Source organism: Primulina huaijiensis, chromosome 15 (assembly GCF_012295235.1).
Source record: "Primulina huaijiensis isolate GDHJ02 chromosome 15, ASM1229523v2, whole genome shotgun sequence".
NCBI lineage: Eukaryota > Viridiplantae > Streptophyta > Magnoliopsida > Lamiales > Gesneriaceae > Primulina > Primulina huaijiensis.
Genome location: NC_133320.1, coordinates 14360668 through 14388423, shown reverse-complemented (window position 1 = coordinate 14388423; position 27756 = coordinate 14360668). Strand labels below are relative to the sequence as shown.

The 27756-nt window shown below is 37.8% G+C and overlaps 1 long non-coding RNA gene across 1 annotated transcript; it reads right to left on the bottom strand.

Moving 5' to 3' along the window:
• Positions 1 to 2896: 2896 nt before the first annotated feature.
• LOC140960408 (uncharacterized) lies at positions 2897 to 25298 on the bottom strand. Its single transcript, XR_012172165.1, has 2 exons — positions 25095 to 25298; positions 2897 to 3078 (listed from the first exon to the last, which is right to left on the bottom strand). It is a non-coding gene; the product is annotated as an uncharacterized lncRNA (long non-coding RNA).
• Positions 25299 to 27756: the final 2458 nt, after the last annotated feature.

The window sequence follows — 27756 nt, the reverse complement described above, 5'->3', positions numbered from 1 at the left end:
AAGAAAAAATGGTTAGTTGCCGAATGAAATGACCGCAAATTTGTCATCTTGGAACAAGTTGGAGATGGTGGTGAAGTGAGGAAACTCATTGAAACGCACTTTTCTTGATCTCTTCTTCTTAATAGAGGCCTTCCTATTACATGTTTATATTTTCCTCCACTCCAAGCCTATATCAAAAGAGATAATTTTTGAATAATGATGGGCAAAATATAAAATAAAATCTGAATTTTGAAACAAAAAAATTGTCTAAAACTTTAATGTGAAGGGTACTTATTGTCCACCTTATGTGTAGAAACCCCCCAATTATGTCTTTTATGATGGGTGTAAAACTGTTAAGGTTATATAAGATTATGATTCTCGAGGCATAGAGAATAATACATAATATATACAGTACACATATTCTAGTTATATTTCTCTCTCCCATCTGAGACAAAAATAAGTTGGTCAATTCTCTTTTGCCTTATAAAATCCATAACTACAATGCTAGATCAATCAATGGATTCTGGCTAGCGTTTATTGTTATTTATATTTTCTGATAATTCGACATGAATTCCTGATCTGTTGTGATATATGGATTCAATCACATAATTTATAGATTTATTTTTATTAAATTTTCAACAAGTGGTATCAGAACTACAATCATGTTGAATTATGAGAATTTTGTTTATTGATTGATCGAAAACAAAAAATATTTGTTTTATTCTCGGATGACGAATTTCTAGTCTATAAATTTTTGGATTGAAAAAAAGGCTGGAAATTCGATTTTTTTGCAAATCAGACCTTCTTCAGCCATTTTCAGCAGCAGTGGTTCTGTCATTTTCAGCGACAGTGGTTGAGGGGAAGTATTGCCCATCTCCAAGTGACCATATCAATACTATCTATTGATCGGAAATCGTCGAAACGTGATCGGATTTTGACCTGAAATTCACAACTTTTGTTTCCGCTGGATTTTTGTCCATTTAGTGTTAATTTCAATCGATTTCTGTGTGATTGTTGGTCGGAAAAGTTAAAGCTGTGGTCGACCGAGGCAAGACGATGGTAGGTCATGGTCGTCGGAGTCTGGTGTGGCCAGAGGAGGAGCTGGCGGCAATTTTCGCGTTTAGAGTTAGGGTTTCTGTTTTGATTTGGGGATTTTTTTGTTTGATTTAATGCCCTGTATAGTTGATAATTTTAAACCAGATATTGAATTTAAAATTTTGGATTTTTATTAAATTTTGAATTCTATAATTTGAACTTATGAAATTAAATTTAACCATTTTAAAATTTAATTACATGAAATAAAATAAAATTATAATTATTCATTATTTTTTCCCATTGGTTTATTTTGATAAAATATTTATGGATGAATAATTATAAAATAGAAATATTTTATTTTCTTACATATTTGGTCTCTATATTTTATTTGGCTCAATTAAAGTAAATTAAATTTTCTTGTGAAAATTTTTGAGTTAAATTAATATCTTGTATCTCAAATTTTGTTAAATTTAAATTATATGTTATTAAAGTGATTTTTTGAGATATGTGGATATTGTTATAGTTAAAAATAAGTTGTGCTTCAATTTATGCAAAAAAAATAGCAGGCCCAAAGGAATACTATTTCGCAATAGATGATTTAACATGCATCTAGATCAATGCGAAAAATAATCGGTCCAAAGGAAGATTATTTTCTGATCAGATTTTTTGTACAATATATCTTTTCAAATGCATGTATATCTATGTGAAAAATAATCGACTAAAAGGAATTCTATTTTTTGGCCGGATTGCAGGTACAATAAGTGATTAAAAGTGTGTTTATGTCTATGCATAAAATAATCGGCCAAAAATAAGATTATTTTGACCAGATTATAAGCACAATTTATATGATATTAAAGTGTGTTAAAATATGAAGAAAACAATTGGCTCAAAGGAAGATTATTTTATTGTCAGATTGTAGACATGTTATATGATATTAAATTGTGTTAAATTTATGCGAAAAAGATGTCATTTTTGGACCAAATTTTAACACAATATATGGTATTAAATTTGTCATAATTTTTGATTTATCGATACATGCTATTGTCACTCCAGTCCAAAGAAATGCATAATGTTGGTCGTATTTATTATCAATATTTAATAACTATTTAAGTGTACCAATTAAAAATTGTTATTTATGTTCAAAGACTAAATATTAATATTGTGTTATGTACTTTTTTATGGTCCCGCTACTTGCATGCATATATTTTTCATTATTTATTTTATTTAAATTTATGCATGAACTATAACTTATTGTGAGTCTTTTTTGTTTTATTTTATTATAGCATCTTTTATATCTGTCAATCTGAACATCATTCCCGTAATTAATGGTTCGAACTTCAAGAAATGAATATAGCATGTTATAAGAGTGCTCGGCTACATGGATTCAGACTATGCGCCAAGGAAAGATTACCACGCATCTTTGACCAGCGGAAGCACTCCTGATCAAAAGGGTTCTTTGGAAAAGTGAGAGCGATCAATCACATGAATCTGACGATTATGAAACACTACATTTCAGATACTATAAGGGGTGCAATTCCTGAAGAAAAAGATGCCAAAAAGTTTCTTACTCAAATAACAGATCGTTTCGCAGCTAACGAAAAGGTCGAGACAAATACTATTCTAATTAAACTTGTTTCAATGTGGTACAAGAAGAAAGAGAACATAAGAAAGTACATAATGGAAATGTCATCTTGTGACCCGACTAAATGCATTGAATTTGGAATTTCGGAGGACATACTAGTACATCTATGAAACGTCTACTCATTTTACAAGTGCGGAAATATATATTTTTTTTAAAGCTCGTAGTTTTGAAATAACATTTAAAAATGATCGTAATTATTTGACAGTAAAAACAATGCAGTTTAAATTAACCAAACTCATCCCAAAATCATGCGTAAACATCAATGAGTAAAAATCTTAAATTCATCAAAGTAGAAAAATATTCATCTCCTCTCAATCTCATAAATCGTAATGCGGAAAACATGTGGTCGTCGGGTCGTGTCGCCGCATTAGGTCTGCCTACTCAGAGTTCGGCACCTCCAGTCCCCTTACCATCAAGCTCACCTGCAGCACACACGCCTAGTGAGTCTAAAGACTCAACACACCTGTACCAAGAATAACAAGTACATATACATAGCACACAGTAGTGAAAAATATCATACTCAACATATCTTTCATGAACTTAAAAACATAACATAAACGTGTCGTATAAAATCATAACGTGTCAAATCGTGTCATCTCATGTTATCATATACGTATACATTTTGAAAGGATCGGTTAAGATGTGAAAAGTGTTTAGAAGGATGGGTTGAATAAACACTCACGGATTATGTTCATTTTGGTAAGTTGAGTTCAGTTCAATGACAAACTGATACTCGGTATCTCGTCAGTCGATGACAATCAGTTTAACTGAAAACAGTTTCGGAAGTAAACTGACTGAAAGATAGAATAACTGAAATAAAAGGTAACTGAAATGAAATGCACGCTATTTGTTTCTGGATGTTCGGAGAATGGAATAACTCCTACGTCACCCCTTCTATCACGAAGATAGGATTTCTACTAAAAGACTTTGATCGAATACAATGTTTGTACTGAACCACTTCAGTTTGGTCTTATCAATGCCAAAACTGAAACTCTTAGTTACAACAGGCTATTTCAGTTCGTGACTGATCTTAGCACAACTTAACAATATAATAGGGATTACAGTGTGCTAACAAGCTCAAGACGGTAGCCTTGAATGCTACAGATAGAACTAGTAAGTGTGAGCTTTTGATTTCAGCAGAGTAATAGCTTGAGTAAAATAGTTGTTTTGTATCCTTGTTTCTTCAGTTGCTCTCTTCGCCTATTTATAGGCTTCTCTTCCAACGGTAACTTGATATAATATTTGAATATTATATCCGTTGATTGCCACGTCGATATTCTCCTGACAATCGTACACTGTAGACTCTGAAATGCGACGTTCCACTACGAGTTGCAGTCTGCTTGTACTGATGTCGATTGAACGTCCATTTCATCTGGTGACGTGTATGGCTGAGCGATCAGCTAATAAGCTTGTGCTGAGTGAATCAATTGATCGGTTTCCAACTGATCAGTCAGCTGTCTTCAGGATTCCAATTAGGTTCAACTGATCATTTTCCAACTGATCCGTCACTTAACTTCGAAAGTTCAGTTCAGCTGGATTCGTTTGCCTTTGATAACTCACGTGATACTTCAGTTAGGCAAGCTGTATAATTTGAATACTTGATCAGTTAGTCAAATAGATAAATGTTTTGTCAAACAGCCGAAATTAAGTTTCCAACAATTTCCCCCTTTTTGGTGTTTGACAAAACTAAGCAAATAATAATTGATCAATTAATCTTATAGACGTCCTTCAAATCTGTTGTAGATAAAATAATAACTGTCGTGTACAGATTCGTACAATGAATGAAAGAATAAAATAATCTGTACAAATAAATCCATCAACTGATTGATTGTAGCTTAGGTCTGTTCCCCCTTTTTGTCAAACGCCTCCATTCTGATAGATAACCTCTTAACATCGGTTGATAGAACTTTAACAGAAGTGGCTACGTCTGAGACTGCATTCAACACAGTTGTTTGCATCAAGTCTATCTTTCTGGAAACAGATGTCTCCACAAAGTCAACTCTATTTCTTATTGTGTAATGCCCGAGTATTTTATGTTGATAATCTGAGATTAATACTTATAGCTTGTTGTTATTATAGACGGACCCTCCGAGATTTGATTGAGTTTGCATGTGATATCGTATGTCCGAGGCCGGCAGAGAACCTCACGCATATGTGCAAGAGAGAGACGTGCATATGCGCGAGCTGTGCGGGAAGACTAGTGCCGTGACAGTAGGTCTCGCGCATATGCGCGACGAGGGTGCGCGCATATGCGCGAGCAGGTGCACTTGACCACGCCAAGTACAGAGAATGTGGCGCATATGCGCCGGGTGAAGGCGCACATATGCGCGAGGGTCCAGTAGCCAAGATATCATTTCCAGAGAATGTCGCGCATGTGCGCCAATGTAGTGTGCGCATATGCGCGAACATCTAATACAGCCAAGTGCCGAGACAGAATACCTCGCGCATATGCGCGAGACGTGCAGCTCAAAGAGTTGTGCCACATATCTTCACCATGCAAGGAATATATAAATTTGTTACTTTTCCTTCATTTCATCGACAAAGAAGAGAGAAATCCTCCAGAATTCCCTCAAAGCTTCAAGTTGGCTTTGACGTTGATTTTTCAAGATCCGTCTATCAAAATTTGAATCCAAGCACAGTTCTGAGATCTTCTCGTCAACAGCTACAAAAGAACGTAAGTTTTATTGATTTCTGATATGAATTAAAATTATGATACGGAAGGAATTGTGATTTGAGTATTATTATGTGTTCTGGGATTACCGGTAATCATAGAATCGAAAATAGATCAAAGAACGGACATCGTATGAAATTATTCTTTCTTAGTTTTCAGATATTGGATGGAGATTAATCAGATTTCTGAAATTATAGCTTGTATTGGATATTGGTTATGATCGGTACTTGATATCTATTGCTGTTTGAGTTGACGGGGATATTGAGATTGTACAGTTACGCCGTCGAAACAGAATTAGATTGAGTCCTGATTATATCCGGTATTGGTTGAGTTGTATATTGATATTGTACTCCTCGATATTTTCATTGCCAGATTGAGTATTGACAAGCTTCGAATTCGAGACTTTGACTTCATCAGATTGAAAAAAAGAAAGGTATAAATCAATGTTGAACCGGGAGGATATAACTCGAGTTAGATCTGACTCGAGTTTCCCTAAATCACATACTTAATTGATTGCATTGATGTTTGCAAGTTATGAGATTGATATGCTTAGTCTATTGAGTTATAACAAAGCATCTATTGAGTCAGGGCGAAGGTGCCTAGTCAATGGCGGAGGTGCCAAGTCTTTGGCGGATATGTCAAGACACTGGATGCTTGGTTTATATCGATGTTACGTAGGAGCGGATCGGCTTCTATTGCGGAGATTCGGTATCTTATGTCAATGTCCAGGAATCGGGATCCCTAGATTAGAAATGAGTTGAGTCTGAGATGTAGAGTTACAAGTTTATTTACAGTTTTATATCGATTCATGTCTTTCAGATTATGATACATGTTATCGATATCTATTGCATGCTTTTATATCGATTCATATGATTGCGTGTACACATTGTTTATACTGGGAATATTATTCTCACCGGAGTTATCCGGCTGTTGTTGTGTCTGTATGTGTGCATGACAACAGGTGGGACATGATCAGGGTCAAGAAGAGAATGAGAGAACAAGATTAGCGTGGAGATTCGGACCCAGCAATAGAATAGGTTTCATCACTTGACATGTAGTTGTTGAACCCTAGTTTTATATGGATCTATGTTGTACAAGCTTTGTACTTTTAACTTGTGATATGTATAACAGATTGATTATATTATGTTCCGCACGGTATTTTAAAAAAAAAAAATTTAGACCGAATTGATTTAATTGATCCAATTATTATCAAGAATGATTACGAAATGAATTACCGTCTGGGTCCCCACAACAGGTGGTATCAGAGCAGTAGGTTCCTTTAGCCTGAGATAGAAGCTAGTGAGCGGGGTAGATTGAGTTTTCTTTCCTGCTTCTGTGTGCTAACATGTTTACTGCTTTGGAATATACATGTTTACCTAATTATCTTTTTTCATTGGTAACCTGTATTATTGAGAATGAATCAGAACCGATTCTGGATCAGAGGTAAGATGATCAGAAGGGGACTGAGACAGATTTGTCAATTATGATTGCTAACCCTTTAGATAATCAGATATGCCTCCTCGAAAAATCCCAGAACAGGGCAGTACCTCTGCGAATCCGATGGATGTGACAGCAACACCGATGGAAACCCTATTGAAGAGATTTCAGTCGTTCCATCCTCCAACTCTGAAGGGTACTGAGACTTCAGTTGAGTGTGAGAGTTGGCTAGATGACATTGAGATACTGTTTGATTCATTGGACTACACAGATGAGCGGAGAGTTAAACTGATTGGGCACCAATTGCATGATGTTGCAAAGAATTGGTGGATCACAACGAAGAGAGCATTGGAGCATCGAGGTACGACTATCACTTGGAAGGTCTTTATAGATGAATTCTATCAAAGATTTTTCCCCGTTTTGTACAGAAAAGACAAGGGAGCAGAGTTTGAAAATTTGAGACAGGGTCAGTTGAATGTTGAAGAATATGTGGCCAAGTTCTCTACCTTGTTGCGGTTTGCTCCATATGTTGCTGAAAATGACGAAGCTGTTGCTGATCAGTTCATCAATGAACTGAATCCCGAGATCTTTACACTGGTAAATGCAGGGCGACCGAATAATTTTGCTGAGGCCCTGAACAGAGCAAAGGGAGTTGAATCCGGCCTGATATGGTAGAAAGGTGATTTGTATGTTGCCACAGCACCGAGACCACAGCAACAGTCCTCAACTCAGTTTCCCCAACCACCTCCCCGATTTGAAAGTGGTGGTAGCAGTGGAAAGAAAGATCTGTTGAAAGCTAAAGGGAAACAGTTTAAGAAGTCTGGCAGCAGTTCTTCTAGCTCCAGTGGGTCCAGACAGAGTTATACCGAGGCTTATTGCAGGACTTGTGGAGGGAGACATCCCACAGAGCAATGCCAAGGAGTACTTGGTAGTTGCCGCATCTGCAAACAGCAGGGACATTTTGCTATAGTATGTCCACAGAGAGGTTCCCAGGGATCCCAAGGAACAGAATCAGCTGGATCAGGGACACAGCCTGATAGACGAGCATCTGCTGTTCACTCATTCCACCCAGCCCCTACTCCGTCACAGCCAAGGCCAGGAGGAAGCCAGACGGTTAGCCAGCCTCCTAGACAGCAGGCCAGAGTGTTTGCATTGACAGAGGAACAGGCCCATGAAGCACCTGATGATGTCGTTGCAGGTAACTGTACTCTTTGTGGTTATCCTGCATATGTATTGATAGATACAGGTGCATCCCATACATTTATTTCGGAGAGATTTGCATTGATTCATGCGTTGCCTGTTGAGTCATTATCTGCTGTAGTTTCTGTCTCTTCTCCTTTGGGGACAGGGTTGATATCAGTGAATTCTGTTAAACCTTGTATGCTACAGTATGATGGCCATGATATTGAGTTAGATTGTATTGTACTTGTGTTGTCTGATTTTGACTGTATCGGTATTGATATGCTGACCAAAGTACAGAGCTACTGTAGATTGTTTTCATAAGATTGTGAAATTCAGACTTGATATGGCTGATGAATGGAAATTCTAGGGTAAGTGTTCTAGAGCTAGAATTCCTTTGATAACTGCGTTATCGATGATTCCATTATTACGGAAAGGAGCAGAGGGATTCCTCGTATATTCAGTTGACATACTGAAATCGAGCCCATCATTGGCTGATTTGCCAATGGTATGTGAGTTTGCTGATGTCTTCCCAGATGAGATTCCGGGATTGCCTCCAGTCCGAGAGATAGACTTCAGCATCGAACTTATGCCAGGTACAACACCTATTTCTCGAGCACCGTACAGAGTGGCACCGATATAATTGAAAGAGTTGAAAGAGCAGTTAGAAGATTTACTGGCCAAGGGGTACATCAGACCGAGTGTTTCTCCTTGGGGTGCTCTAGTACTATTTTTTAGAAAGAAGGACGGGTCAATGAGACTTTGCATTGACTACCGGCAACTAAATAAGGCTACGGTAAAGAATAAATATCCTTTGCCTCGTATCGATGATTTATTTGATCAGTTGCAGGGTTCTTCTATTTATTCCAAGATCGATCTGAGATCTGGATATCATCAGTTGAGAGTCAGAGATTCTGATATCGCCAAGGCAGCTTTCAGAACCAGGTATGGCCATTATGAGTTATTGTCATGCCGTTTGGTTTAACAAATGATCCAGCGGTATTTATGGGTTTGATGAACCGTATATTCCAAAAATATCTCAATGATTTCGTGATTATATTTATTGATGATATTCTAATTTACTCGAAGACTATGATTGATCATGATGAACATTTGAGAACTGTCTTGAGAACTCTGAGGGCTGAGAAATTGTATGCCAAACTGTCGAAATGTGAATTCTGGTTGAGAAAGGTGATATTTCTGGGTCACATTATCTCTGGAGATGGGATTTCTTTTGATCCGAACAAAGTCGAGGCCGTGATCATTTGGCTGAGACCGACATTTGTACCAAAGATACACAGCTTTATGGGTTTANTTTATTGATGATATTCTAATTTACTCGAAGACTATGATTGATCATGATGAACATTTGAGAACTGTCTTGAGAACTCTCAGGGCTGAGAAATTGTATGCCAAACTGTCTAAATGTGAATTCTGGTTGAGAAAGGTGATATTTCTGGGTCACATTATCTCTGGAGATGGGATTTCTTTTGATCCGAACAAAGTCGAGGCCGTGATCATTTGGCTGAGACCGACATTTGTACCAAAGATACACAGCTTTATGGGTTTGGCAGGATATTATCGTCGGTTTATCAGAAATTTCTCTAGTATTGCTAGACCTATTACTCAGCTGACGCAGAAGAATGCACCATTTGTTTGGTCAGAGGCATGTGAGTCCAGTTTTCTAGAGTTGAAGAAGAGATTGACCAGTGCTCCGGTGTTGACTATCCCGTCAGGTATTGGTGATTTTGTTGTTTATTTTGATGCTTCTCACAGCGGATTGGGTTGTGTTTTGATGCAGCGAGGCCATGTCATTGCTTATGCCTCGAGACAGCTAAAGCCACATGAGACTCGCTACCCGATTCATGCTCTTGAATTGGCTGCGATTGTATTTGCATTGAAGATTTGGCAACATTACCTCTATGGTGAGAAGTTTGAGATTTATTCTGATCACAAGAGTCTGAAGTATCTGTTCTCACAGTCAGAACTGAATATGAGGCAACAAAGATGGCTTGATTTATTGAAAGACTTTGATTGTGAAATCTAATATTATCCAGGGGAATCAAATGCAGCAGCTGATGCACTGAGTCGAAAGGTATGTTCTTTATCCTTGTCGACGATTGGTGTTTCACATTTGATAGAAGATTACTGTCTTTCTGGATTGGTATTTGAGACAGATTGTAAGCCAGTGAGATTGTGTGCTATCCAAGTCGAACCAGAGCTGATATTGAGAATTAAAAAAGCTCAGAAAGTTGATCAGACTGTTCAGAACTCGATTTTGATGATCAGAACAGGACATCAATCTGAGTATCAGGTTCGTGACAGTGTCTTATATGTAAATAATCATCTTGTTGTGACAGATGTTTCAGATTTGAAACAACAGATTTTGTCATAAGCACACTGTAGTCGATTCAGTATTCATCCTGGTTGTAGAAAGATGTATAACGATTTGAAAAGACAANATTTGAAACAACAGATTTTGTCATAAGCACACTGTAGTCGATTCAGTATTCATCCTGGTTGTGGAAAGATGTATAACGATTTGAAAAGACAGTTCTGGTAGAAACATATGAAAGCAGATATTGCAGAGTTTGTAGCCAGATGTCTGAATTGCCTACAGGTGAAAGCCGAAAGAAAGAAACCAGGAGGTTTGTTACATAGCTTGTCTATTCCTGAGTGGAAATGAGATCACATTTCTATGGATTTTGTGACGAAGCTACCACGTTCCTCCAGAGGTTGTGATGCGATTTGGGTTGTGATTGACAGATTGACCAAATCAGCATGTTTTATTCCGTACAATATGACGTACAGACATGACCAGATGANAGAGGTTGTGATGCGATTTGGGTTGTGATTGACAGATTGACCAAATTAGCATGTTTTATTCCGTACAAGATGACGTACAAACATGACCAGATGGCAGGATCTACGTCAGAGAAGTAGTCAGATTGCATGGAGTGCCGAAGTCGATTGTATCAGACCGTGATCCTCGGTTTACTTCGCACTTTTGGCACAGTTTGCGGCAGGCTCTCGGTACGAAGTTACATCTGAGTACCGCATATCATCCTCAGACCGATGGACAGTCAGAGCGGACTATCCAGACACTGGAGGATATGCTGAGAGCGGTAGTGCTAGATTTTGGCACTAGTTGGCAAGATTCTTTGCCACTTTGTGAGTTTTGGTACAACAACATCTATCAGACGAGTATAGAGATAGCACCGTTTGAAGCGTTGTACGGTAAGAAGTGCAGATCCCCTCTGTATTGGGATGATATTTCTGAGGTACCTGAGATTGGGCCTGACATGATCCAAGATATGACAGAGAAGGTGAAGCTGATTCGACAGAGAATGAGAACAGCTCGAGATAGACAAACCAAATATGCCAATGTGCGACGAAGACCGTTGGTATTTGAGGCAAGAGACAGAGTATTTTTGAAGATTTCACCTTTCAGAGGCGTTGTCAGATTTGGCAAGAAAGGAAAATTGTCTCCACGATAAATTGGGCCGTATGAGATTCTCGAGAAGATAGGAGATCGCGCCTATCGACTCGCATTACCGCCTTCTTTATCTTGAATACATGATGTATTTCATGTATCTTTATTGCAGAAGTACATTTCCGATGCTTCACATATTCTTCAGCCAGACGAGGCCGAACTTGATGAAACACTGAGTTATTTTAAGAAGCCGATCCAGATTCTTGATCGTAAAGAAAAACAACTCAGAATGAAGACTATTCCGCTTGTGAAGGTTCAGTGGAGTCGTCATGGCATTGAAGAAGCTACCTGGGAGACTGAATTCGATATGAGACAGAAATTCCTAGAGTTATTCCATTGATGTGAGTTCCTGTTTAGCTTCTGTTATAAATTTCTTATTTGATATGATTTGATGCCTGTGATTTCGGGGACGAAATCGTATCTTAGAGCGGGAGAAATGTAATGCCCGAGTATTTTATGTTGATAATCTGAGATTAATACTTATAGCTTGTTGTGATTATAGACGGACCCTCTGAGATTTGATTGAGTTTGCATGTGATATCGTATGTGCGAGGCCGGCAGAGAACCTCGCGCATATGCGCGAGAGAGAGACGCGCATATGCACGAGCTGTGCAGGAAGATTAGTGCCGTAACAGTAGGTCTCGCGCGCGAGCAGGTGCACTTGACCACGCCAAGTACAGAAAATGTGGCGTATGCGCGAGGGTCCAGTAGCCAAGATATCATTTCCACAGAATGTCGCGCATGTGCGCCAATGTAGTGCGCGCATATGCGCGAACAGCTGATACAGCAAGTGCCGAGACAGAATGCCTCGCGCATATGCGCCGAGGGAGGTCGCGCATATGCGCGAGACGTGCAGCTCAAAGAGTGGTGCCACGTATCTTCACCATGCAAGGGATATATAAATTTGTTACTTTTCATTCATTTCATCGTCAAAGAAGAGAGAAATCCTCCAGAATTCCCTCAAAGCTTCAAGTTGTCTTTGACTTTGATTTTTCAAGATCCATCTATCAAAATTTGAATCCGAACACAGTTCTGAGATCCTCTCGTCAACAGCTACAAAAGAACGTAAGTTTTATTAATTTCTGATATGAATTAAAATTATGATATGGAAAGAATTGTGATTTGAGTATTATTATGTGTTCTGTGATTACTGGTAATCATAAAATCGAAATGAGATCAAAGAACGAACATCGTATAAAATTGTTCTTAGTTTTCAGATATTGGATGGAGATTAATCAGATTTCTGAAATTATAGCTTGTATTGGATATTGGTTATGATTGGTACTTGATATCTATTGCTGTTTGAGTTGACGGGAATATTGAGATTGTACAGTTATGCCGTCGAAACAGAATTAGATTGAGTCCTGATTATATCCAGTATTGATTGAGTTGTATATTGATATTGTACTCCTTGATATTGTCATTGCCAGATTGAGTATTGACAAGCTTCGAATTCGAGACTTTGACTTCATCAGATTGACAAAAAAAAAGGTATAAATCAATGTTGAATCGGGAGGATATAACTCGACTTAGATCTGACTCGAGTTTTCCTAAATCACATAATTAATTGATTGCATTGATGTTTGCAAGTTATGAAATTGATATGCTTAGTCTATTGAGTTATAGCAAGGCATGTATTGAGTCAGGGCGGAGGTGCCTAGTCAATGGCGGAGGTGCCAAGTCTTTGGCGGATATGCCAAGACACTGGATGCTTGGTTTATATCGATGTTGCGTAGGAGCGGATCGGCTTGTATTCCGGAGATTCGGTATCTTATGCCAATGTCCAGGAATCTGGATCCCTAGATTAGAAATGAGTTGAGTCTGAGATGTTGAGTTACGAGTTTATTTACAGTTTTATATTGATTCATGTCTTTCAAATTATGATACATGTTATTGATATCTGTTGCATGCTTTTATATCGATTCATATGATTGCGTGTACACATTGTTTATACTGGAATATTATTCTCACCGGATTTATCCGGCTGTTGTTGTGTCTGTATGTGTGCATGACAACAGGTGGTACAGGATTAGGGTCAAGAAGAGGATGAGAGAACAAGATTAGCGTGGAGATCCGGACCCAGCAGTAGAATAGGTTTCATCAATTGACATGTAGTTGTTGAACCCTAGTTTGATATGGATCTATGTTGTACAAGACTTGTACTTTTAACTTGTGATATGTATATCAGATTGATTACATTATGTTCCGCACGGTATTTTGAAAAAAAAATTTTAGACCCAATTGATTTAATTGATCCAATTATTCCCAAGAATGATTACTAAATAAATTAGCGTATGGGTCCCCACAGATTGCATCTTGGGTTACGGAGAGACTTTCAGCTATGCCTCTATTCTTCCTGATTTCTTCTATTGCAAGGGAAAAAGAGGTCACAGTAGCATGGACTGTCTTTAGTTTCTCTGAATTGAATACCTTTGCATGTTCCAGTTTCAAAGTATGAGCGAGTTGAGTTCGCTGAATCTGGGAAATGGCAGTAAGTATTTTGTGCATATTATTCTGAATATCTTGAATTTCTTCAAGAACTACTTCAAGATCAGTAGATGAATGAGGAAGTAAATTTCCAAATTTTCCATGTTCTTGTTCTTTGGAGACTTGATCAAAGACCACTAAGGTCCTGTCAAATACGACCGTCTCTGCAATAGTCTGTTCTAGAACAACTGATTCAGTAACCTCAACTTGATCTTGAGGAGGAGAAGATGGATCATGAGTAGCAACTGAACTGTCCTGTTGAATAGGTAAATCTGTGGTATCTTCAGTCGGAGGATCATCAACTGGTGCTTCTGCTTGAGAATCAGCTGAAACTTGGGCTGGCTCGTCAGTTGGAATATTTTCAAAATTGAGCAACTGTGCCTCCACATTTTCAGCAATTTTTTTATCTGTGGACTGAGCTGGCACATCAGTTTGATCATCTGGTTCAGCAGAGATAACCGGCTGAACGGGCTCTTCAGTTAATATAGGAGCCTTTTGAACTGCTTGATCAGTTGAGTGATCAACTGATTCAGAAATAAGCTCCTCTATTTTGAGATTCCTGTACTACTGACTGAATAATTTCATCAATATTGACAAGTGTTAAGTCATGTTCTGAGTACATTGGAGGATCAGCAACTGAGGGTTGAGGCACATCATGAGCTGGCTCTTTATTTGGTGATGACGGTTCTTCCTCTTCTTCTGAAGACCCTCCATGATCAACTAATTCCTGATCTTGTTCCCAAAATCTTATATGTACATGCAAGGAAGTAAGATCTGAATCCAACTGAGTAAGCACGGTTTGATCATTGTAAGCAGTTGGATTCGTAGGAATGTAGTTTGCTTTCAACTTCTCAACTAGTTGAGCCAACTTCTTGGCTCTCATTAGATCAAAGAAATATTTTTTTCTTTCCAAAGCCTGCACAATAGTAGCAGCTTTGACCATCCTCAAAACGATGGCTTCCAACCTGATACACTTCTTCAGCTAAGACTTCTTTTTCAACTGTTTGGCAAAAGTGTGAGTTCTGTACATGGTCCAAGCCTCATAAGTTTTCAGTTTGGACGCTGCAAATGCATTGACCTGTTCCTAAATAAGGTCAATATGGGTTTGGATTGCGTTTGTTGGCCTGGGCTCTTCAATCATCTTGTCCTTGCCTTTCTAATCAGTGAGAATGTGTGGAATGTTCAGTCCCAAACGAGTATTTTCCACCAATTCTCGAATAGTGATCCATTTTGGTCGAGCGCGAGCAAAGATGGTAGGGCAATTGACAGTTGGCAGAGAAGTGACAGCCCTAGCTGACTCCTTTTCACCTGCTGAGGTGATGACCTTCTTGGATGGATCGGTTGATTGAGGCAACTGATCTTTTGCTGAAACTTCAGCTGGAACGACTTTCAGTGGAATAGCCTGAATAGGCTGTTGAGCGTCTGATGGTTTCAGCATTTCAGTTTGAATAGCTTCCAGCGAAGCTATTGGCTTGGTTTTCTGAGTTCTGGGCTTCTTGGTAACCTTGGGAGATGGAGTTTTCTCCGATTCCGATTCACTGACAATCAGCTTCCTCTTAGAGGTCTTCAGCAGTGCCAGAGTTTTTGCCTTTTTTACAGACTTGGGAGCAGCCTTTTGTGCTCCAGTCTCCTTTTTGATCTTGACAAACTGATCAGGAGTAAGATCCAGTTTGGCCTTGGGCGGCAGAATACTCTTGGCATTGAAAACTTTGAATTTTGATGATCTTTCTGAATCATCAGCCACCAACCCTTTGATTTTCAGCAAATAGCTCAACTGAACCGCAAATCCTTTGGACTGTTTAGTGGATTGAAACATATTTTTCAATATTTTGAAGATGAGTTGCCTCCAGTTGAGTCTTCGTCATGCCATAATAATAGTAAGGGCTTGAAATTTTTCCAGAGTGAGAGCAACAAAGGATCCTGCCTTCGCCAATAGCCCCTTGGCTACAATGTCAGCCAACAACTGAACCTCATGCTTTAGTTCCTTCTTTGGATTTGAAACTTCGATTTTCCATCCATCAGCAGAGAGTAGGGTCTGCATCTCTACAACATCCAATGCTTAACATCAGCAAGGTGTGCCAGTCCATCAGACGGCAACAAGAATATTTCACCAAAGGAATCTTCAGATATGGTCAGCAACTGACCATTGACAGTAGAAGAGATGCTTCCATCCGGATTGATAAATCCACTAGAGTAGAAATCGAGAAGTTACTTCGGATAGATCTCTTGGGAAGATTGTCCCCACTGATTGTAGCTTTTGAAATACAATCTTGACATCGGCTTCTTTGATAGATAGAACTGAATCGAAATTGATCGCCATAGCATTCAACATATGTGCTGGAATTTGGTTGGCCATTTGAACTGAATGATTTCTTACGAAAAAGAAAGCTTGAATTTGCTTTTGCTCTAAGAATTTTAGATAAGCGTAAGAAGAAGAACTGAAATGGAGCGGGAAAAGTACTTATGTACGCGACTGTTCGGATTATTGGACACGTGTCAGTCCATGAAAATTTTGAAATAAAACGTGTGTTCGTGTGGTAAGAACGTGTGTAGTAAACATGTGGATCATGTGGGTCCACATTTCAACTTATCATTTGCTGAAAGATAGCATTTAATGCTTTGATAGATAGTCACATCACTTAATTTGGAATATAAAAATGGTTAATTGGTTAACGTATGTGAGAAGATTAATGGAATATCCAACTGAACGATCAGTTGTAAAACTGTGTCCTTTCAGTTGAAGATTTACTAACTTTTGTCTTCTCAGTTAACCTCTTAAAAACCAATATTCCCTCTTAAAAAATGCATATAAATATTACGCGAACTTAAGCAAGACTAATCAAATTAAATCTTATGCTTAGAAGGTTAATAGTCTGCTGTAGCGAATTAGCCCTTTCATCTTCTTTGACCCTGCGCTATAAATAAGAGTAGCTCAGTTAATAATATTCAGTAGTTAAAATGGCAGGTGCAAGTAGCTTAAAGACTCCAGATATCGCTGAAGAATTCATGAACACAGCTCTGGAGAAGCGCAAAGCTGATATGGAAGTTGAAGTCTTCCAAAAGATCCTTCGCTATTGGGAGGAGCTGCAAGGACTCCAGTTCCTCTATGAATGTGGAGAAGCTAACACTCCTAGACTTTTGGCAAAGCTGGAGAAATATAGAGAGCGTTTGCACGTTGCCGAGACGGTGAACCTCTTTGAGGATGGCTATGTCTACCAGCTGATGCTCCACAAGGAAATGACGATTTTGGAGCGTATAACTGTTTCTGATAGCTTCCTTAAGACTTCTACTGGCGATATATCCCGTTGGACGAACAAATGGAGGTCTTTTGTTGAAGAAGAATATTTTGGTGTAATCCGCAACAATTTCTTTAAATAAAAACTCATTTTGTTTTAACTTGTTCTTTTATTTTTCTGCAATAGTTAATCTCATCAGTTGAAAAATAAATGACGAACTGAATCATAATAACAAACTGACAAGCTAACATCAGTTAAGAATTAGATAAATGACACAAATAAATTAGAAACTGAGATATAATTAGTAAAACTGATTAGGATAAATCAATTAAATCAAGTATATTGCAAAAGTGAGAAAACTTAGTCTCGGGTAGTGGTTTGGTGAAGATATCAGCTGCTTGCTGCTCAGTTGAGACGTATTCCAGTCTAGTGTCCTTCTTCAAGGCATGATCTCTGATGAAGTGATTCCTGACATCTATGTGCTTGGTCCTTGAGTGAAGAACTGGGTTATACGTGATAGCAATCGTGCTTGTATTATCACAAAATATAGGCGATTCCGATAACTCCATAATCTTTCAGTTGTTGCTAAATCCAGAGCAGTTGAGCACAGCAGCTTCTAGCAACAAGATATTACGCTTCAGTCGTGGAAGTAGATATGGATGTTTGCTTCTTGCTGAACCAAGAGATCAGTCCGTCTCTTAGAAACTGACATGATCCACTTGTACTTTTACGATCAAGCTTACATCCTGCATAATCTGCATCTGAATATCCAACTATATTGAAAGATGAGTCATTAGAATACCACAACCCAACATTTTGTGTGCCCTTAAGGTATTTTAAAATCCTTTTGGCGGCTGAGAAATGTGATTGCTTAAAATTTGCTTGAAATCGAGCACACATGCATACAGCAAATACAATATCAGGACGACTAGCAGTTAGGTATAATGTCGCCTCAACTGATATTCCCCCTTTATCATTGTCTAGTTTGACTGATGAACTCATGGGAGTGCATGCTGCTGAACATGATTCCATGCCAAATTTCTTGAGCAGCTCCTTCGTATATTTGGTCTGACTGATAAAAATACCAGTTTCCAGTTGCTTCACTTGCAGTCCAAGGAAAAATGTCAGTTCACCCATCATGCTCATTTCAAATTTGTCCTGCATCAACTTAGCAAACTTCTTTCATAGTTTTGGGTTAGTTGACCCAAATATAATATCATCAACATAAATTTGAACAAGTAGAATATGATCATTCTTAGAGAATTTGAACAAGGTCTTATCAACTGATCCAACTGAAAAATCATGATTAGTTAGGAATTTTGAAAGCGTTTCATATCAAGCTCTTGGAGCTTGTTTCAGACCATATAAGGCTTTGTTCAAATGGTAGACATGATCAGGAAAATTATGATTGATGAAACCTGGAGGTTGCAACACATAGACTTCTTCCTGCAGCTCACCGTTTAGAAATGCGCTCTTCACATCCATCTAGTAGACTTTGAAGTTCTTGAATGATGCATAGGCAAGGAATATTCGGATGGCTTCCAGTCTTGCAACCGGTGCATATGTTTCATCATAATCAATTCTTTCTTCCGGCCTGTATCCTTGTGCTACCAGTCTCGCCTTGTTGCGCACAACGGAACCATCTTCGTTCAGTTTGTTCATGTACACCCATTTTGCACCTATAACAGTTTTTGAAAGTGGTCTCGGAACTAGGTTCCAGACATTGTTATGGGTAAACTGATTCAGCTTCTCTTGCATTGCATTTATCCAGTTTGGATCAGCAAGAGCTTCATCAGTTTTCTTCGGTTCCAATTGCGATACGAAAGCTGAATGAATAAATAAGTTAAGCATTTGATTTCTTGTTCTTACAGGATCAGATGGATTACCTATCACAAATTCCGGAGGATGTGATTTCTTCCATCTGAGTTCAGTGTTTGTTGTATCCAAGTTAGTAACTGCTTCTGTATCAGTTGGAGCTTCATCAGTTGGCAGTTGAATATTCTCAATAGGCTCCTCCAACTGAACATCAGGAATACCTTCCTGTTCAACTGGTTGATCTAGCACTTCTGGTTCTGGGGTTTGGAGTTTGTTGTGATTGATATGATTGTCTTCTTCATCTTCATCCTCCAAACTGATCTCTGTAAGTCTATTAATTAGCTCAACTAGATCAGTTGGCTTATCAGTTAGAGCGTTTTCTTCAAAAACAACATGGATAGATTCTTCAACATTCAAAGAATTTTTATTAAAAACTCTATATGCTTTGCTAACTGAAGAATATCCAAGAAATACTCCCTCTGCAGATTTTGCATCAAAGGTTTTTAAATGATTTTTACCATTATTGAGAATAAAACATCTGCAGCAGAATATTTTGAAGTAAGATACCACACTTTTTCTTTCATGCCAGATCTCATATGGTGTTTTCATATGATTCTTATTAATCATCGATCTGTTCTGAGTATAACACGCAGTGTTTACTGCCTCTGCCCAAAACTTTTGAGAAATGCCCGAATCAGCAAGCATTGTTCAAGCAGCTTCTTTAAGTGTCCGGTTTCTCCTTTCAGCTACACCATTTTGCTGAGTCGTTCTAGCTGCTGAGAGCTCATTCTTAATTCCAGCATTTTCTAAAAAATTTGAAAGAATTTGATTGATGAATTCAGTTCCTCGATCAGATCTGATTCTATCAATTCCAACTGATTTTTCATTTAATATTCTTTTGAAAAGCTTGATCAGTAGTGCAGCAGTTTGGTCTTTGAATTTGAGAAAGATAACCCAAGTAAATCTTGAAAAATCATCCACAATCAACAAGGTGTATTTCATTCCCCCTAAGCTCATGATTGGTATTGGACCAAAGAGATCCATATATAATAGTTTTAAGCACCGGGAAGAAGATTTACGGCCCTTGTTTTTAAAAGAAGATTTTACTTGTTTACCGAACTGACATGCTGAACAAATTTTATCTTTGACAAAATCCATTTTGGACAAACCAGTTACAAGATCGTGGTTACACAGATATGCAATAGATTTAAAGTTCAGGTGGTTCAATCTCTTATGCCACAACCAGTTTTTAGAAATTTTTGAAGCAATGAAACATACTGGTGCATAAGGTTGATCATTCCAACTGACTTTGTAAGTGTTTCCACACCGTTTGCCAGTTAGAATAACCTCATCAATTGAGTCTTTACCTGAACAAGAGTGTTTGTTAAACTGAACTGAGAATCCGTTATCGCATAACTGACTGATGCTAATCAGATTATACTTGAGATTCTCAACTAATAAAACATCATTAATGGTAAATTTACCATGGATAAGCTTACCCTTACCCACAGTTTTACCTTTGAAATTATCTCCAAAACTGATTTTTGTTCCAGTGTACTTGATCAGTTGAGATAACAAATCTGCATTTCCTGTCATGTATCGTGAGCTTCCACTATCCAAGTACCAGATTGATTCCTTAATTGTACCTGTTACCTGCAATCACACACAAGATATAATTTTTGGTACCCTTTTCTATTTGGGTCCTAAACTAATTAGTCCTTTAGGAACCCAGACTTGGATTAGTCTGACTGACTGTCCAGTTGCTGTATTCCAGATGGTCTTTCTCGATTTTTGTGTGTTTGGTGTGTAGTGTGCAGATGAGACAACATGTGATTCAGCTTTGTTCGACTGATTGTTCAGCCGATATCTTTTCTGAACCGGCTTGCTGTTATAGTAATTGGAGTAGCCATTTGAATATTTTCTGCTGAATCTTTTTGACGACTGACTACGTGAGTCAGTTAAAACTTTTGGGCTATAACCAATACCATATCTTCTAGCCTTGTTCGTACTTTCAGTAGGCTGTTCAACCAGTTTACTTAGCTCAGTTTGTTCTTGTACCATAACTGATTTGACAAAGTAAATGTATTTCCCTTTATCCATATTCAGTTTTGGTCGAGTATCATTGGGAGACATTTCATCTTGGGTGCTGAACCCTAAACCAGTTTTATCGGTAACTGATTTCTGTGAGTTCTGCATTTCATTTAATGCAACAGATGATTTGTTCCAAGCCTGAATAAGCTCAGTTTGCTTTGAATTTTCAAGCGTCAACTTTTGAATCATTGATTGATTCTTGCTTTTTTCAGCATTGAGCTCAGCAATCTCCCTTTTCAGACTCAACACATCAACTGATTAATCAGTTTTAGTTTTATTGTCTATGGGATCAGTTTGCTTTGCTCTGGCCTTTTCAAAAGATAAGGCAAGCTCGTAGTACTCATTAACCATGTCATGAAGAGTTGAAATAAGTTCTTCTCTAGTGAAATCGGTTGAGCTGAAGTCAAATACCTGTTGAATGCTTGACTATTCTTCTGTATCACCAGCCATTAGACACTTCATTTCCTCTTCACCATCACTGGAACTGCATGAGGTTTCTGGTTCTGACTCCTCGCTGTCAGTTTCTGCCCATTTAGATTTACTTTCTTCAGCTAAGAGTACCTCATGCTTCTTCCTGGAAAACTTCTTATCATCCTTGGATCTCTTTCTATGCTCATATGACTTCTTTCTTCTTTTAGTCGAGCCCTGACTGTCCTTCTTGGGTTTGGGACAGTCAGCAATGAAGTGACCGGGTTTGCCACAGTTGTAGCAACCATTTGATTCCCCTTTAGAATTATTTCTCTGATAATTCTTCTGGAAGTTCCCTTGATTTCTCCTCATAAATCTTCCGAATTTTTTAATGAATAATGACATAGCATCATTGCTCAATTGATCAGCAGACTTCTCGATTGAACCAGTTGGTTCTGTCCTGACAGCAGCTAATGCAGTTGTGACTGCTGGATTAGAAGGCTCTCCTTCTCGAGTTTGCAGCTCAAACTCATAGGCTTTCAGATCAGCGAATAGATCATGAAGCTCAACTTTGTTTAGATCCTTGGATTCCCTCATTGCAATGGTCTTTACGTCCCACTCCTTGGGAAGACCTCTGGTCACTTTTAATGCAACTTCTTTGTTGGTTTACACTTTTCCAAGTGCATTGAGTTAATTGATGATGCAACTGACTCTCTCATCATACTCATGCATCGATTCTCCAGTTCTCATCTTGATATTGTCGAACTTATGCACAACAACAGAAATNCTGGGCTTTTCTATACATTGAGGTGCTCCTTCAATAATAGCCACTGCTGTATTGGCTTTCAGAATCTTCATTGGTCCGTCAGTGATAACGTACCACATGTCGTCATCTTGTGCAGCTAAGTGAGCCTGCATTCTTATTTCCAGTCATCGAAGTCCTCTCTGGAAAACATAGGGATCTTATTGAAGGAAGACATAATGATCAGTTTGAGAGTATAGATTTTCTGAGACGAGATACAACCGCTCTGATACCACTTGAAAGGATCGGTTAAGATGTGAAAAGTGTTTAGAAAGGGGGGGGTTGAATAAACACTCACGGATTATGTTCGTTTTTCGTAAGTTGAGTTCAGTTCAATGACAAACTGATACTCGGTATCTCGTCAGTCGATGACAATCAGTTTAATTGAAAAACAGTTGCGGAAGTAAACTGACTGAAAGATAGAATAACTGAAATAAAATGTAAATGAAATGAAATGCACGCGATTTGTTTCTGGATGTTCGGAGAATGGAATAACTCCTACGTCACCCCTTCTATCACGAAGATATGATTTCTACTAAAAGACTTTGATCGAATACAATGTTTGTGCTGACCTACTTCAGTTTGGTCTTATCAATGCCAAAACTGAAACTCTTAGTTACAACAGGCTATTTCAGTTCGTGACTGATCTTAGCACAACTTAACAATATAACAGGGATTACAGTGTGCTAACAAGCTCAAGACGTTTGCCTTGAATGCTACAGATAGAACTAGTAAGTGTGAGCTCCTTGTTTCTTCAGCTGCTCTCTTCGCCTATTTATAGGCTTTCCTTCCAACGGTAACTTGATATAATATTTGAATATTATATCCGTTGATTGCCACGTCGATATTCTCCTGACAATCGTACACTGTAGACTCTGAAATGCGGCGTTCCACTACGAGTTGCCGTCTGATTGTACTGATGTCGGTTGAACGTCCTTTTCATTTGATGACGTGTATGGCTGAGCGATCAGCTGATAAGCTTGTGTTGAGTGAATCAACTGATTGGTTTCCAACTGATCAGTTAGCTGTCTTCAGGAATCCAGTTAGGTTCAACTGATCAGTTTCCAATTGATCAGTCAGTTAACTTCGAAAGTTCAGTTCAGCTGGATTCGGTTGCCTTTGATAACTCACGTGATACTTCGGTTAGGCAAGCTGTATAATTCGAATATTTGATCAGTTAGTCCAATAGATAAATGATTTGTCAAACAGCCGAAGTTAAGTTTCCAACACATTTTCATTCTCGTGTGAAATCATATCATCATAAACGTATACATTTGCTTTTTGATTGAATTCAGTTAATTAGTTGTGACTTTCGTATCAGCTCTATCGATGGATCCATCTATAAAACCGTGGTAACCTGCGGCGGGGGACATCAGCGACAACATTACCCGCCCACTGAGCTCGGGCCTCAACTCATCATATCTCATGTCATCGTATACATATACATCGTCAGTCACAACCAATTCACATCCTTCAAAAATATCATCATTTTCATCACTTAATAAAACATGCATATGCGTAATTTTTCCTTTAAACCAAGCATGCAACGTATTTATCATAATTCCATAAAAATCATGATCATGATGCATAAACATTTAAAATGTCATAAATTTGTGCTCAGGGCGCTGCCGGACCGAAACCTCACTCCGGGTTCAAAATGACCCTTTTTTGCCCCTCGAACCCAAAAATTATCGTTTCACCTCTGGACCTCTAAAATTGACTTGAAGCTTACCAAAATCCTTAAAATATTCCAAAACATTATTTAAAAATATTCCTAGATATAAACCCGAGTCAAAAACCAAATTTAATCGATTCATCTTAAGACTTGGACTGGGATTTCGGTTTTAACCCGAATCGTCTCGAAACTCAACCGAAATTTTCCCAACTTTTTACAATATCTTAAAAAAAACATTTAAAGTTCCTAAAACAATGTAACTAAGCCCCTAAAACCACGGCTGAAACGTCCAGGAAAATTCCCAACTCTCGGCCAACCCCTATCCTCTAATCCCATTACAACACATGGCCCCCAAACTCATGATTCTTTCGGTCCTACCTTCTTCAACCACTTGTCCAACCATTAAACTCACCATAAAAACAGAATCTTAACTTCCGCATAAATCCCTGACCATTTGCTGGAAATTTCGGCCCTTTCCTATTCTACACATCCTAATGCACTGCCTGTCATGTTCCACTCTTAGCCCCAACACCGATGGTTCCAGCCGCGACTCGAGCCCTCGCAGACCACCCTACCCTCCTACTGGTTCTATCCAACTAGTGAAACCAGCCCCATGTAGCCCGAGCGTGCGTACAACCGAGAGGAAGCAATCTCTCCAAATCTGCGGCCATCCTTTATCAAACCAAGCCTCTCGATTTTTCTTGCAGGACGAGACCAACCGCTCCCAGCCATCTCCCAGACCTTCCACGGACCCAATAAGGTCAGCTTCAAGGCTGGGATCAAACCATGCACAGCCGGCTCTCCCTCGAGACTCGATCTAGCCTGAACGACCCTCAAACAATACTACTCGACCGGATCTGCCCCTACCTAGGCTAGATCTCGACTCTTACTCATCTCCTGCACTTAGATCTCGGCTCTCTCATCCTCACCAGCCCCTAAACATCAAACTTTGGCAGTCCCTTGCACATTATAGGGCAAAAACGTAAGTAGTAATGAAAAGAATGCAAGAATGTAAGTATGAACCGAAAATCTTTCGTGTACTAAATTAGATCAGAGTTCCCACGCACGAACACCAACATCAGCATAATATGACATGTATGATGCGAGAAAAACGATACAAAGCATTCCTGAATGATGGACAAACATGAGGGACTCGAGGTGGAAGCCGGAGGGAATTTCTTAGCAAGAATAAGCCAAAGTCGCGCCTTCAGCTGGTGATTCTCTCTAAAACCGAGGGCACTAAAAATCAAAATGGGGTGTCGGCTGATGGGGAGAGGATTAGGTTTAGGTTAAGGGTTAATATATATTAATTAAATGGTTAAACAATTAATTAATGGGCCTAATATGATAATTAAGGGTTTAAAAAAAATTATAAGCCTAACAAGCTTAAAAGTAGGCCCGTTATATCAAAACGCACTCCCGAAAATATTTCGTGTTGGAAAGATTTTGAAAATATTAGCCAAACCCTTAAAAATTCTCCCGATTTGATAAAATTTACGTATCAATAAAAATTAAAATCATGCGGGTAAAAATACCCAAAAATTCCCATTTTTGAAAAAAATACACTTAAAAACGCTTCACCTTAAATTTACAAAAATAAATCGTGTAATAAAATAATTTTCCTGAAAATTCTCCGGTCTCCGTTTCTCGTTCGAGCGCGAAATGCAACTTTAAAATCTTTAATGCATAAACCTTTAAAATTTCGTGAAATAAATTCTATCATGTATGAATTATGCATAAAATGCTTAACAATAATTAAACACATAATTTATGAAATAAAACATGCAGTTAATGCTTTAAAACAAATTAATATAATACCAAAGAAATGTAATAACTTGCATGCATGTGGTTCACGTGGATCTTCAAATTTTCGAGACGTTACAATTTAACCTTGATCTTTCAATNAATTAAACACATAATTTATGAAATAAAACATGCATTTAATGCTTTAAAACAAATTAATATAATACCAAAGAAATTTAATAACTTGCATGCATGTGGTTCACGTGGATCTTCAAATTTTCGGGACGTTACAATTTAACCTTGATCTTTCAACTTGCGCAATTTAATCAATTCAAAATAAGTTATAATACCCAGAAAGAAAAGTGTATTTTGAATGAGCTTATTGCGCAATGAGTTCAGGAGGAGAAGAAATTGAATTAAGATGTGATTGAAAATGCTCACTTAGAATCTAACCATAAAGGTAATTGCATTGATAAGAAAAAACGGATCAATAAGGAAAGAAACTCTGGGACTTCATAGCATATGCAGCAACAGAAACAAGATAAAGTGATTACTTGTTTCTTTTGCAAAAAGACTGATGGATATGTCAAGAAAGATTGTCCCAGGTACGCCAGTTAATGTACAAAGAAAAGGTTTCCTAAGGAGTCGGTTGCCAACCGATGGTGAAAGATACATCATATGAAAAATGACAATAAGACTGTTTGTGTTTTAAAAAAATTTATTTAGGAATTGTTTTTATTTCCTATTATTTGAATTTAGAAAACACTTTTGTTTCACCGTTTTTTAGACAGAATTTAATTTTAATTTCATATTTAGACAAATCAAGTTTTTCTTTTATCCATGTGGTAATGAAACTTTACAGTTTTTCGAAATTTAAATATGATTGATATTGGTTTCTTGATTGATAAACTTTCACTGAACATAAATATTTTAAATGAAATCGATAGTATGCGTATATGTAATTATAAAATTAAATGCAAATTAATGTCTTATGTTGACTTTAGTGGGAGTGAGTATTGAGAAGAATATATTGATGTTTATGTCCACATTTATAGTAGTATAAATTTGACCAGATGGTAATATCATTCGGATTTAAAGATAACATCGTTTGGATATTGTATACATCATTGGAATGTTGGACATATATTTAAGAAACCCGGTATTGGATCATTAATCATATTATGCGGCGTATAAAGTGAAATGAAGATTTTATGCTCACATATCGGAGATCTGATATTTGAAAATTGTGACGAACTATGTTTTAACATAGTACTACTTTAATATTTACGAAAAAATTTTAAATATTTTCTTATCAAATAAATTTATAATAAATATAACTCGTAAAATAAATAACGGTCACCATTCGTACTAAAAATAAAATTAATATTAAAATTCCATCGTTTTAAATACCACAACCTTAAAAATCCAAGCTAACAACCACCATAATTTAAAAAAACTAGCATTACATGAAAGGTTTCAATCTAATAGTCACCAAAACCAGTGCATAAAGAAAATCAGAGTAAATAGTTTAAAACATGCATATAAAATCTAGTAAGATACAAGGCCCTGGGGTTTTCCTTGCAACTAACCCGGGTCTGCTCACTGGTCACCACCTCCAGCCTCCTCATCTACACCATCTGTATCGATCAAGTCTAGTGAGTCTAATGACTCAGCATGCATAAACCATGAGTAACAAGTAATACGTAATAAAATTCATGCAAATTAAACATAGCTCGTACATAGCATAATATAAGCATAAATATTCATAACATGACTTTCCTACAAAAACATTTTCATAAAAATCATATTTTCATGCTCGTCATAATAATCGTAATATTAAATCATTTTGCCTAGAGTTTTGTTCAATGCAAGTGGCTCATAACATAAATTGTTTGATCAAACTAACCACAGTATTGGAACAACATGGATCACCACATCCCTTGGATCGGATGTCCACTCCCTAACATAACATAATTCCTCCGAAGAGCTGGAGAGGTCCCCGGACATGTTCTCTGGCTTTTAAACCCATAACATAATTTGCCACAAGACAAATCACATACCTC